This window comes from Amphiprion ocellaris, chromosome 1 (assembly GCF_022539595.1).
Source record: "Amphiprion ocellaris isolate individual 3 ecotype Okinawa chromosome 1, ASM2253959v1, whole genome shotgun sequence".
NCBI classification, from domain to species: domain Eukaryota; kingdom Metazoa; phylum Chordata; class Actinopteri; family Pomacentridae; genus Amphiprion; species Amphiprion ocellaris.
This window is the reverse complement of record NC_072766.1, coordinates 9,403,136-9,416,148: the sequence shown is the minus strand read 5'-3', so window position 1 is coordinate 9,416,148 and position 13,013 is coordinate 9,403,136. Positions and strand designations below refer to the sequence as shown.

The 13,013-nt window shown below is 35.0% G+C and overlaps 2 long non-coding RNA genes across 3 annotated transcripts; one reads left to right on the top strand and one right to left on the bottom strand.

Moving 5' to 3' along the window:
* Positions 1 to 3: 3 nt before the first annotated feature.
* LOC129349045 (uncharacterized) lies at positions 4 to 650 on the bottom strand. The gene is made up of 3 exons (XR_008601868.1): positions 587 to 650; positions 406 to 484; positions 4 to 133 (listed from the first exon to the last, which is right to left on the bottom strand). It is a non-coding gene; the product is annotated as an uncharacterized LOC129349045 (long non-coding RNA).
* Positions 651 to 2,487: 1,837 nt separating this feature from the next.
* On the top strand, positions 2,488 to 8,494 carry LOC129350682 (uncharacterized). 2 transcript variants are annotated; one of them, XR_008604170.1, is made up of 4 exons: positions 2,488 to 2,615; positions 3,513 to 3,613; positions 6,636 to 6,736; positions 8,092 to 8,494. It is a non-coding gene; the product is annotated as an uncharacterized LOC129350682 (long non-coding RNA). The 2 variants fall into 2 exon arrangements; XR_008604164.1 differs by having other exon boundaries at positions 6,636 to 8,494.
* Positions 8,495 to 13,013: the final 4,519 nt, after the last annotated feature.

Sequence of the window (13,013 nt, the reverse complement as noted above, 5' to 3'; positions counted from 1 at the left end):
GACTTCTAGTCTGTCACACACCACAACATCCATCCGTCCATTAGCTATACACCACTTAATCCTCATTAAGGTTGCTGGGGAGCTGGAGCCTATCCCAGCCCAGGCTGGTACACGAACCATGGATCTTCTATAGCTATAAGACAACAGAGTTAACCACCAAGCCAATTTGCAGCCCACACCACAACATTGCAAAGAAATATGACAAAATAACACTAATAAGCTAATACATGTTAAAATATTTGAATCAATGCCAAAATAAACAGAATCCTGAGCATTTCTGATGGCAAAACATGAATATAATCATTTTTTTCACAAACAGCTTTTTGTATTTACAATAAAAGTATTGGTTTTATTTCAAAATGATATGTGTCACCAAGTTTTATAGGTGAGAAACAAATTCCAAACCTGTAGTTTGGTGCAGGCATCACACTCTGACCAGCTACCATAAGGCCCCCACTGACAATGAACCCTCTGGTGACAAAACCTAGTAATTCAATAAATGAAAACAAATAAATTTTGTGAAAGCAAGTAATCACAATATATGCGTGCTGCTAATGGTGAAAGAGCAAAGCAAAAATAGATTTACCCTTTTGTAGTGAACAGGAAGAGCAGCCATGGCAAGACTCCTGCACAGATTTGTGCAATATTCTGAGAAGAAGAAGAGAAGAGAAGAGAAGAGAAGAGAAGAGAAGAGAAGAGAAGAGAAGAGAAGAGAAGAGAAGAGAAGAGAAGAGAAGAGAAGAGAAGAAGAGAAGAGAAGAGAGAGAAGAGAAGAGAAGAGAAGAGAAGAGAAGAGAAGAGAAGAGAAGAGAAGAGAAGAGAAGAGAAGAGAAGAGAAGAGAAAAAGAGAAGAGAAGAGAAGAGAAGAGAAAGAAGAAAGAGAAGAGAAGAGAAGAGAAGAGAGAAGAGAGAGAAGAGAAGAGAAGAGAAGAGAAGAGAAGAGAAGAGAAAGAAGAAAGAAGAGAAGAGAAGAGAAGAGAAGAGAAGAGAAGAGAAGAGAAGAGAAGAGAAGAGAAGAGAAGAAAGAAGAGAAAAGAAAACTGCATGGTAACTAATTCTGATGCAACTAAGACAGAATAAATACAAAAACACTTTCTCACTGAAATCAGAAAATAACTATACTGCACTACATATGACATGTTATGCATAAATTAGTATTTTCCCTGTTAGTAAGTGCAAAATCTACTTGCCTTCATGGTGATCGAAGTGCAGCAAACAGAATTATAAGCAGGCTTTGCAAACGGATGATGTTAAGTTAGGGAGGGAAAACGTTGGAAGGACATCCCATAAATTTCTCTGGGTTCCATGTGGAAAATAAAATGATGTGTGTACGTGTGTGTGTGTGTGTGTGTGTGTGTGTGCGTGTGTGTGCGTGTGTGTTTATGCTTTGAAAGTTGTGAAATATTTTTGTAGCACCTCCTGCCAAAACGCTCCTCCATAAAGTCATTCTGAAACTAAAAGTTAAGATCCCTCTTGGAGAGAAACTCACCAGACAACATTCTGACCTTTTTCACAGCACAACATTTCCACACGTTTTTGCAGGAAAAAGCACAGCTGCTGCTGGTTCATGCCAAAGAATTAGTAAAGATGGGACATGATCCGGTCAGTGTAATACCTAGTTGGAATGCAGCCATTATTTTTTAGTTACACTCATGTTTGACAAGTTAAAATGTCTGCTGTGAGAAAGGACTGTTCCTAATCAAGGTGAAACTTTCCAGTTTGGGACCTTAAACTCTCAGTGTCGTCTGGATGTTTGGCAGGTTTGCATGTTGCTGTCCGCATCAAGAATAACTTTAACTTTCAAGCTCTTATCCTGATCACAAGAAGTAGGGGACTTCCAGTATATTCTTGGAGACTTTGAACTTTGAAGTGAAGCCTGTTTCCATATTTATGTGGATAAAAAAATAGCTTGTATCTGCAGAATTCAGCTACATCTGTCTTTTTATATGTACAAATGCCCCAGAATAAGAGAGTAATTGAAAAGTGCTATTTCTGGTTCATAAAACTGCCAAACCTTACTGAAATCGGTGTGGCTTGTATCTCCCTAACATCTCATTAAACATGTAAAACAGTTACAGGATAATACTTCTTCATATGTAGCTTTGCAACATTCTCAGCGCAGTCTTATTCAGTTACACATAGCTCTAATGGTTTGGGTCCGTGTATATTTTGGCAATTGGATTTTCCGTTCTGAAATGGATATTGAAAAACCAAAAACAAGTGGTTATTTCATTTTCGTTTTAGCATACAAAAATTAATATTGAAATACAGGGCGTTTTTCCCTTTCATGATCAAAAAGGGATATACGAATTTTTTAAAATGCTTTGATTTTCATTTTATATTGAGAATAACAAAAAAAAGTAAAATCAGTAAGAGCCAGAAACGGAAAAAGGTCCGTTTTTTCATTTTCTGAGACCGGAACTGGTCATCAGCATGTGTGGAGCCAAACACAACAAGATTCTCTGAGGGCGGAGCCAGAGAGCAGCGATTGGTCAGACCATAGAGCTACAGAGGAGACAGCGTGCTAGCGTATCTAGTCTTCTATCTGTAGCTGTGGTCGGCTCGTCTGGTAGCATCTCTGGTTGCTGTTGATCTTGTTTTTGGAGTAAAACACGGTAAGAAGATAAATACTTCTAATCAGTAGTGTCGTTTTGTTGTACGTTAAGTCAGCGACTTGTGAAGACTTGTGTTTGTCGTGTTTGAGCAGTTGGTCCGGACGCGTTAGATAGCTAAGCGGCTAAGTTAGCTAGCGGGCTAATCAACACAGGTGGCTAACTTACCGCTGAACACCTGTTAGTTGCTGCCTCAGCTGTCCGTCATTATTAGGCTGAACTTCTCAACCTGTATTTCTCTGCTGTGTATTTTAGCTTTTAAAAAAACTTGTTTTACTTTAAGGTTAACTGAAACCCGTTCAGCTGCACTGAAGTTTAACATTCAGCTGGTTTGAATTAAACCATGCTTAACTTAACATTGTGCAACATTACCTCTCTGAATCTCCATAATTTCATTAAATTCCTTCTCTCTTTCACTGCTCAAGTTCCATCCAGTATATAAAGTGACATTAATAGTGAATAAACTAACAACCAGCCATTGTATTTATTTATTATTGCATGTATTTGTAGTAAAAGATGAGATGAAACGTCCTACTTTCGGATCTAGAACTGCACAAGCCGTTCATTTTCAGTCACCTGACGAGTTAAACTCCCCTTTTTATGTGAGGTTGAAGCAGAAAGTCTGAGTTAACAAAGTTCTTTATAATTTGCGATACCTGCTATCTCTGACTGAGGCTTTAGTTTTTGTTGAGCCGATTTACATGTAGAAATTTTGTTCAGGAAGATTTCTCAGTAGCTCAGAGGACAGGCTGCTTTTTACACAACCTTGAAAGAGAATGTTTGTCAACGCTTTCAGCAGAATTTAGAAACACAACACTTCCTAAACAGATATTTTGAGGCTGTGAGGTTGAACGTTTGAGAGTATATCAGTGTGTTTGTTTGTGGTCTTTCTGTTTCTAGGTGGAAGCTGAATTAGTGAGGATGACTCCTGCTCCTGTCATCTCTAAGCTCCTCACACATCTTTACCTGCACATGAGGAAAATCACTCCTGTAGAATGCAGGTATGTTTGTCATTATTATAAAAAGATGTTGCCTGGTGACCTGTCAGAAACCCATTATACAGAGTCAGCCAAAATAATGTTTACACACATCAGGAAAAGAAAAACTTGCATAAATAGTTCAATACCAAATTTAATCAGACATCACAAGATTAGTAAAAGTTATCTTTGGCCTCTACAATTACAAGAGGTGCTCAAAGTGGTGGCCACTGGCTTCCAGACATTTCTGTTGTGTTGTAGACGTCAATTGTTGATTCTCCATTCATGAGGGTAGCGCCATCTGTTGGGAAAACATCATACAACAGGACACAGAGTTATCGTGATTTGATCAAACTTAGAAAGAGGAATCTATATGTATAGAAGTACTTCTACAAATGAAATATTTATAAAAGTTTTTCTTTTCCTGATGTGTGTATACATTATTTTAGCTGACTCTGACTCTGAGAACTTAATGAGAACAAAACTGTCATTTAATTGTTGCTCTGAAAGCTTCTTTAGTGAAAACTGGCTGGTGTTCTGCTTTGAAACAAACTGCTGTTGAGGTCTGTGTTTTTAGGTTTAACCCCACAGTTTCTGAATGAACTGATTGGGTTTTTTTTTCCTGATCAATGTGGACGTTATAATTGATGGTAACATTTACTGATCATATAATCTGCATGACAATATAACAGTATAACATTCTGACCACCTGACTAATACTGTGTTGGTCCCTTTATGCTGCTAAAACTCCTCTGACCCAGTGGTTCATCAGAACCTCTGGGGATGTCCTGTGGATTCTGTGGGTCCTGTGGGTTGCAGGGTGGGTCCTACCTAGACCAGGCTGATCCTGGACCATCCCACAGATGATCAATCAGATCTGGATGTGGGGAGTGTGGAACCCAGGTGAACAGCTTAGCTCTGTCGTGTTCCTCGGACCACTCCTGAGTAGTTTTAATTTGTCCTGCTGAGGGAGGCAGCTGGCATCAAGGACTGTTGTTGCCATGGGGACTAGGAGGTTGTTTGTCCTGCAGTTTTTAGGTGGTGGTACATGTCAAACATCCACATGAACATCAAGGTTTCCAAGCAGAACGTTGCATTAGAACAGTGGTTCTCAAATTTTTTCTGTCGGGCCCCCCTTCGGAGGACAAAAAACTTTCGTGCCCCCCCCAATAACTTTGTGTGTGTGTGTATATACACACACACACACACACACACACACACACACACACACACACACACACACACACACACACACACACACACATATATATATGAAACTGTGAAAACATGAATATGCAGGGCTGTGTTATTTTATCTGATTCCATTTTGTTGTTTTTCACAGTAAAGATCAGGGGTGTCAAACTCATTTTAGTCCAGGGGCCACATAAACCCCAATCTGATCTCCAGTGGGCCCGACCAGTAAAATCACAGCATAATAACCTATAAATAACCACAGCTCCAACTGTTCCCCTTTGTTTTAGTTAAAAAAAAGTACATTCTGAAAATGTTCACATTTAATGAACTAACTTTTTACAAAATATTATGAACCTGAAATTTCTTAAGGAAAACAAGTTCAATTTCAACAGTAGCCTATTATGCCTGAGTTCATCATTTACACATGCATGGTAACTGCCAGATAACAGTTTATCTACAAAAACAAAAACATTCAGTCACAGGTATCTGGAACTGAACAATCTAGTATTTTACTTCATGATCAGAACAACTTGTCAAGTTCTATAAATTATTTAAAATTTACAGTTTTACAAATTTACAATTTACAGTTAATGTTGTTGTAATTTTTATCATTTGTAAAGTCGTCCTGCGGGCCGAAATGGACCGTCTGGTGGGCCGGTTTTGGCCCACAGGCCGTATGTTTGACATTGCTGGTAAAAATAATCGGAGCAGATGAGCCGAGTACATGATGTGATCAAGTACGCTGGTGTTCCGACTGCACATTAACGATGCGTTCTCCCGTTCTCAGGAGTCTGTACTTCGGAGTCTCAACCGCCAGTGCATATACCATAGATATATATAGAAGATCATTATTATTAATATTTTTTTTATATCTATGGCATATACAGTCTATGGGCCAGCACAATTTCAGTATTGTTGTACGCCGCGAAAAACAGGCCGACGTTACAACAATAGTTCAGCTAATTAGTTCCGTGTTGAAGGACCTTTTCCTCCCGGTCGCCTGCGCCCCCCCGACATGCCTCTGCGCCCCCTAGGGGGGCGCGCCCCACTATTTGAGAAACACTGCATTAGAACAAGATGGTGGATGTTGTTCTCTTCAGCTGTCAGTGGTCAGAATGTTGTGGCTGATCATTGGATCTGTCTGCCTTTACTCTGACATCCAGAGTTACACAAAAGTGTAGTATGTGTGCAGTGCAGAAGACATTTACTTTATTGTATGCAGTTTTTTTGTTTTTTTAAGGAGAGCATTTTTTTTATCCACCTGAAGAAGACCTAATCTTTCCCTTCAAAGGATAGTTAATAATTACTACAGCTTCCATAGTGGTCCCATCAGAGAAAATCATATCCATATACAGATTTTTATTAATTCCAGGGCTGGTTCAGTAAAGATTATAATTATAACTACATCAGATAATTCTTTGTCACAGTTGGAGTTTTGCAGCCTGAGAGATGGTTGAGAAGGTTTCAGTTCTTGTTTTAGCAAATATGTTATAATAGAAGACCTTTATTGTCATTGTACATGAAATTATCTGCAAACCAGCAAAGTGCATCAGTCTGAGGTATCTAAAAATAAATAAGTAAAGAAAAATGCTTCTAAAGCCAATAATAAACAGAATATTTTGAGGAAATATTGTAAAAAGGAAAGAAAGGCTCCATTCTCACTCCTCTCACGATAAACTGTCATTAAAATTGACTTTAAATTTAGCTTCAACATGAGATAAAAATATTTACTTTCATTACTGATATTGTCAAGTTTTAATAAAGTTCATGCTACTTTTATAAAATGATGAAAGTGAATAAATTGTATTTCTGTGATCTGTGTTTGATTTCTGTCTTTTCTCCTGTAATCCAGATGTTCAGAGGGAGATGATGCCACATCTGGTCCAGCTGATGGAAGGTCTTGAAGTTCTCTGACTGGCCTCGACTGAAGATGGTCCTCTCACTGGATTTAAGGTTCAGATGCTCAGTAATAAACTCCACCAATGAGCCAACAGGGAAGCTTTAGGTTTATTAAATGTTGCTCTGAAGGTATCGCTGTTTTTCTTTGTGAATGCAATGTGCTCCAACTGAAACTTGAATTAGAACTTAGAAGTAAATCCTTCCATCTGAAAGGGTTTACTTGCATTAAAACCTCATAACATTCAAATTTTTATTCCAGTCTTGGTTGGAAATAGAATCTCTGTATTGATTCAGGTAAAAACTGAACTTCACAGCATGTTGGAGCAAAACAACCAGATGAAAACTGTGATGGTGTTGGATTGTCAGACCGTAATGTTGCAGCTCAAAGCAGCTTTTCTAGCTCAGTTCATTCTGAGATTCAGCTATGAATCAACACAGCAGATGGTGATCCATGCTGTGGAAGTCTCACATCTCCTGATTTAATGGAGCTGCTTTACACTTTTTACACTGTTTATTCACCAACACTTTATTTTATGAAAGTCCCATCTAGTTTTTATGAGGAATGTGATGTTTTAATTTCTCTGTGAATAACTGCAGTCTAATGTAACAGCTGGAATTGCAACATCTGTCCTGATATTGATCATGAAGTATTGATCAGAATACTTATGGTTAGCAGTCGTCCCTGAAGTTTTACATTAAAATCTTTACTTGTGTTGTGAACTTTAGTAAGAAGCAAAAACTTTAGCGTTGCCATGGACACGAGTGTTAAATTCTGTCCAAAATTTATGACTCTGCACTACAATATTATTTATTATTTAAATGTACATCATTATTACAATATTTAGGGTCAGACCTTACAGTATTGAGATTAAGAAATCAAATATTCTTTAAAATGTAATTACACTGAACTCATTTGGATATATTTAAGTGAGACTACAGTATTGTAGTAAATCTATCTAAATCAAAATTTTAATAATTTTCATGCCAAACATTTACTGGACTGATTTAAACATTAAAAGCACTCCTTTCTAATCCTCTGCTGTACGTTCAAACCTGAGGCCTTAAATCAAAACACAAGTATCTGATTGAAGGAACTTCTGCAGAGTCCTGGTTCCAGAACATGATGATAGAATTATAGACAAACTTTAACAAAAGCTTCCTGAGAGTTTACAGGTTTTTATGTTAGATTTCTTTAGTAATTTAATGAGTTATCAGCAAAAATCAAGTGTTCATTTGATGAACTTCATTTCCTAAAACATCCAGAATTGGAGCTCATATCTTTGGCAGCTGGAAAGTTTCTGCTCCTTCAAAGTTCACAACACAATGAATGAATTCCTAAAACACTCTCAATGCTGGAGAGCGTTTGTGATGCTGAAGCAGTGATCAGTTTTTCTGTTTCTTCTCTGGAGATGCACAATGAGGGACGTCTGCAACGACTGAGAAAGAGTCTCACCACATCCTGACATGAGGAAAAAGACTTTTTTGAAGACTACAATGAGAAAAACTATCAGACAGCAGACGGCTGCATTCAAGGTGAGCTCTGAACATTTGATCTGGAACAGGAATTCAATAACGGCAGCATGAGCTTCATTTCAGTCTGTAGCTGCTGAATTCATGGATGAATCATCTGGCACTAGAGAGGAAGACCATCAAACATCCACGTCAGCTGATGGAGGTCCAAGAGTCTCACCCAACAAACAACCTACAGAGTGAAGACCTCGAATCTGATTGGACGGCCTCCTATTCAGCCACGTGTGAACAAATGCCTCTAAGCTGATTTGTTTTCTAAAATAAATCTAGTTTGAGTCCTAATCTATGCCTGTGTGCAATGTTCCCTGTAATTTTTCCTGAGTGTGAGCAAACACACAAACTCCCTGAGCGTCCCTTGGACCACTGTGAGCAACATCAGACGTGTGCACTGTGGTCACACCAGCATCACATCCATTCAAGTTACATGGTTCATTAAAAGAATCAAATTACAGCATTTACATTTCTGTTAAAACACTTTGACAACAGGAGCCAGTTGAAGGCTGCAGTGATTTTAGTGACACTACAATGTATAACAGTGAAGTTATTGAATATTTGTCTCTCTTTACTGTTACAGCGGTTTTGCAAATTGCAGACGGACCCTGTTCACTCCACAGACACCAATGTTATTCCTGTAGCTTGAAAGACAGCTACTTTTGATAAAACTGGGCTTGTAGCACATTGTCTGCCTTGCAACAATGGGAAAGAGGCACCGTTTATGTTTTGACAACCTATATCTAATGAGTTATTGATGCTGGAAGTCCGAATCTGTGAATATCTTTCCAACTTTACTGAACTTGGGGCCACTACCACCTAAGGAGTAATATATTTAATTTTGAAAAAAGCATTTAGCCATACTTAAAGCTTTAAGTGCTTTATTAACACGGAACTAAAAATTTTGTATTGTTTTATTATCACAGGTTCTGTCTGAAAAGAGGTGGCATCATTTTAAACAGTGAAATCAAACTAATAAAATGTAATGACCAACCAGTGAGTAATACTGGATTCTGCAAAAACATAAACAACTTTTTTTTAAAAAAATCTAAATCTTATCTTAACACAGTTAATGTATTAACTTATTTTTGTGTGTATGCATGTATTTATTGATTTATTTAGTACTGTTAACATATCAGAGTTCTGAGTGAGTTTTTCTTAAGATAGACAAAGGCCATTTATTGATTACATATAGGCTGTTAAATGTTTATTAAAAACTGAAAAGCATTAAAAAAAAAAACAACTTAGGCATTTATTGAGTCACTAAAATACTGTAGAGTACAGACCACATCAGCATGATTCTAAGCATCCTCTGGTAAATTAACAACCAGATACTGATGTCTCTCACCATATGGACTTCAGGAGATGACTGGGGGATGATAAACTGTGACCTACTGGTTGGGTTCTCTCTGTTCTCATGTTTCTTACATGTTTGTCCCCTGATAGCCGGGTCCTAATGTTTTTTGAGCAACACACCATACTATGATGTTTTTACAATGATGGTTCTACTATGGAACCAGTTTGACATGTTCAGGTGTTCTTTGTGTGAAAACTCAGAGATTTCAGGGATCAGAAGGCGGTTTTCAACTTTCTTTGTTAACTTTCTGCTTCAACTTTAAATTAAATTTCCTTCACTAACCCAGCCCTCTGGACTCCCAGTAAGCTGTGTTCCTATTGGCTGTCCAGGTGGCTGCTTGGTGTTGTCAGGAACACCTGAGCAGCTTGGTGTTATCAGGAACACCTGAGCAGCTCAGTGTCTTCCTGCTTTATTTAGCTGCAGACAAACATTTCCTCTGCTTCTCTTCACCACAGAACCGGGTTTGGCTTCGTTACTTTAGTTTGTTCTTTAGGCGTTGGCTTGCAGCTTCCAGCAGTAAAATCGTCTTTAATGTGTTTCTTGCTGTGTTTTAGGGCTTTGTACTGGATAGTTGTCTTGGTAAATGTGGTTCTTTAGCCACAGTTAGCACATGGTGCTAATGTGTGCAGTGATTAGTGGATTTGGTACAACTGAGTTGTGTCTTTATCTTGGCTGTAGTGAGTCTTTAGAGGTTTTTGGTCAGACACATTCTGTATTCTTGTTTGTGAACCAATGTCGGTTGTCCAGAAGGTAAGAGTTCCTGTCCTGATTCTCTGTTCTCAGAGGTTCTCTGGTAGGCTGCAGGAGACTTTAGCATTTGGGTTGTGTTAGTTTGGTTTTTGTATGGTTTCATTTGGACGACTATCTTGAGGCCCCTCCATGTGGTTTAGTGAGGTTTTCTGCAACAGTTCTATAAAGCAACCTGCAGCAGAAGAGCCTTTGAGAGTTTTTAGGAAGTTCTGGAGACCAGACTTTAGAGCAGCAGAAACATTTGTCAGTAGTTTGAGCAGGAGAAGGTGAGCTTCAGAGTAGAAATGAGACGGAAACCTTCTTGACCCGTGTGGTGAGGTCCTTTACCAAGAGTTTGAGCAGGTTGTGAAGAGTCTGTAGTTCTTTGGTCTAAAAGCACAAGAAAAGTCGACTCATTAAAGGAGAAAACAGGAGATATTGTTGGTTCTTCAGTTGCTCTGCAGTTTCCTTAGACTGAATATCAAGTTTATATATTAAATGATTTCCCATGTGAGCCCAAGAAGACTTTCAATAAACTCCCTCCATCCCCTGGACACAACATATTTTATTACCATGTTAAATGTTTTTTTTTTTTTCATGTTTTTGAGTTTTAATCATAGTTTTTTCTCTTTGCTCGTTTAGTTTTGTCATCTGTGTAAAAGGTGCTAAACAAATAAAGTTGAATTGATAAACTGAATAATTGACTAACTCATGATTGTGACAACAGAAGTATTTTCATTGTGATTTAAGGGTTTATTTCATTTTTAAGGTTGAGGTTAAAATCTTGACAGAAAAAGAAGATTAAAGAAATAAACTACATAACAAAAAGCAATTAAATCAAACAAAAAAAAATTAATACAATAAAACTTTTAAAAAGTTTTATTGTTAAAAAGATTTAAGAAATTTAAGATGTAATTTTCTAATTAAACATTTAATTTTTTAATTAAATGTTTTGTCTTTTTAAAGGTTTAATAATCTAATTAAATGTTTTGCATTTTTAAAAATGTTTAACATTCTTCTTGTTTAATTGTATTTTTTAAATGTTTAATGATGGAAAATACTTTATCTGTAATTTCTAATATTTGTATTTTAAAAATTTTGTTTAATTTCATAATGACATGTATTGTATCTTGTTGAATTATCTAATTCAATATTTTGTCTGTTTAATAGAGTTAAACATTAAATACAATTAAATTATATGTACATATACCACCTTTTAATGTTTAATTTTCTTTTTAAATGCTTCATTGTATTTTCTGTTTAATTCCTATTTGAAGTTTTATTGTCTTTATGATGTAATTTTCTAATTAAACATTTAATTTTTTAATTAAATGTTTTGTCTTTTTAAAGGTTTAATAATCTAATTAAATGTTTTGCATTTTTAAAAATGTTTAACATTCTTCTTGTTTAATTGTATTTTTTAAATGTTTAATGATGGAAAATACTTTATCTGTAATTTCTAATATTTGTATTTGAAAAATTTTGTTTAATTTCATAATGACATGTATTGTATGTTGTCGAATTATCTCATTCAATATTTTTGTCTGTTTAATAGAGTTAAACATTAAATACAATTAAATTATATGTACATATACCACCTTTTAATGTTTAATTTTCTTTTTAAATGCTTCATTGTATTTTCTGTTTAATTCCTATTTGAAGTTTTATTGTCTTTATGATGTAATTTTCTAATTAAACATTTAATTTTTTAATTAAATGTTTTGTCTTTTTAAAGGTTTAATAATCTAATTAAATGTTTTGCATTTTTAAAAATGTTTAACATTCTTCTTGTTTAATTGTATTTTTTAAATGTTTAATGATGGAAAATACTTTATCTGTAATTTCTAATATTTGTATTTTAAAAATTTTGTTTAATTTCATAATGACATGTATTGTATCTTGTTGAATTATCTAATTCAATATTTTGTCTGTTTAATAGAGTTAAACATTAAATACAATTAAATTATATGTACATATACCACCTTTTAATGTTTAATTTTCTTTTTAAATGCTTCATTGTATTTTCTGTTTAATTCCTATTTGAAGTTTTATTGTCTTTATGATGTAATTTTCTAATTAAACATTTAATTTTTTAATTAAATGTTTTGTCTTTTTAAAGGTTTAATAATCTAATTAAATGTTTTGCATTTTTAAAAATGTTTAACATTCTTCTTGTTTAATTGTATTTTTTAAATGTTTAATGATGGAAAATACTTTATCTGTAATTTCTAATATTTGTATTTTAAAAATTTTGTTTAATTTCATAATGACATGTATTGTATCTTGTTGAATTATCTAATTCAATATTTTGTCTGTTTAATAGAGTTAAACATTAAATACAATTAAATTATATGTACATATACCACCTTTTAATGTTTAATTTTCTTTTTAAATGCTTCATTGTATTTTCTGTTTAATTCCTATTTGAAGTTTTATTGTCTTTATGATGTAATTTTCTAATTAAACATTTAATTTTTTAATTAAATGTTTTGTCTTTTTAAAGGTTTAATAATCTAATTAAATGTTTTGCATTTTTAAAAATGTTTAACATTCTTCTTGTTTAATTGTATTTTTTAAATGTTTAATGATGGAAAATACTTTATCTGTAATTTCTAATATTTGTATTTTAAAAATTTTGTTTAATTTCATAATGACATGTATTGTATCTTGTTGAATTATCTAATTCAATATTTTGTCTGTTTAATAGAGTTAAACATTAAATAC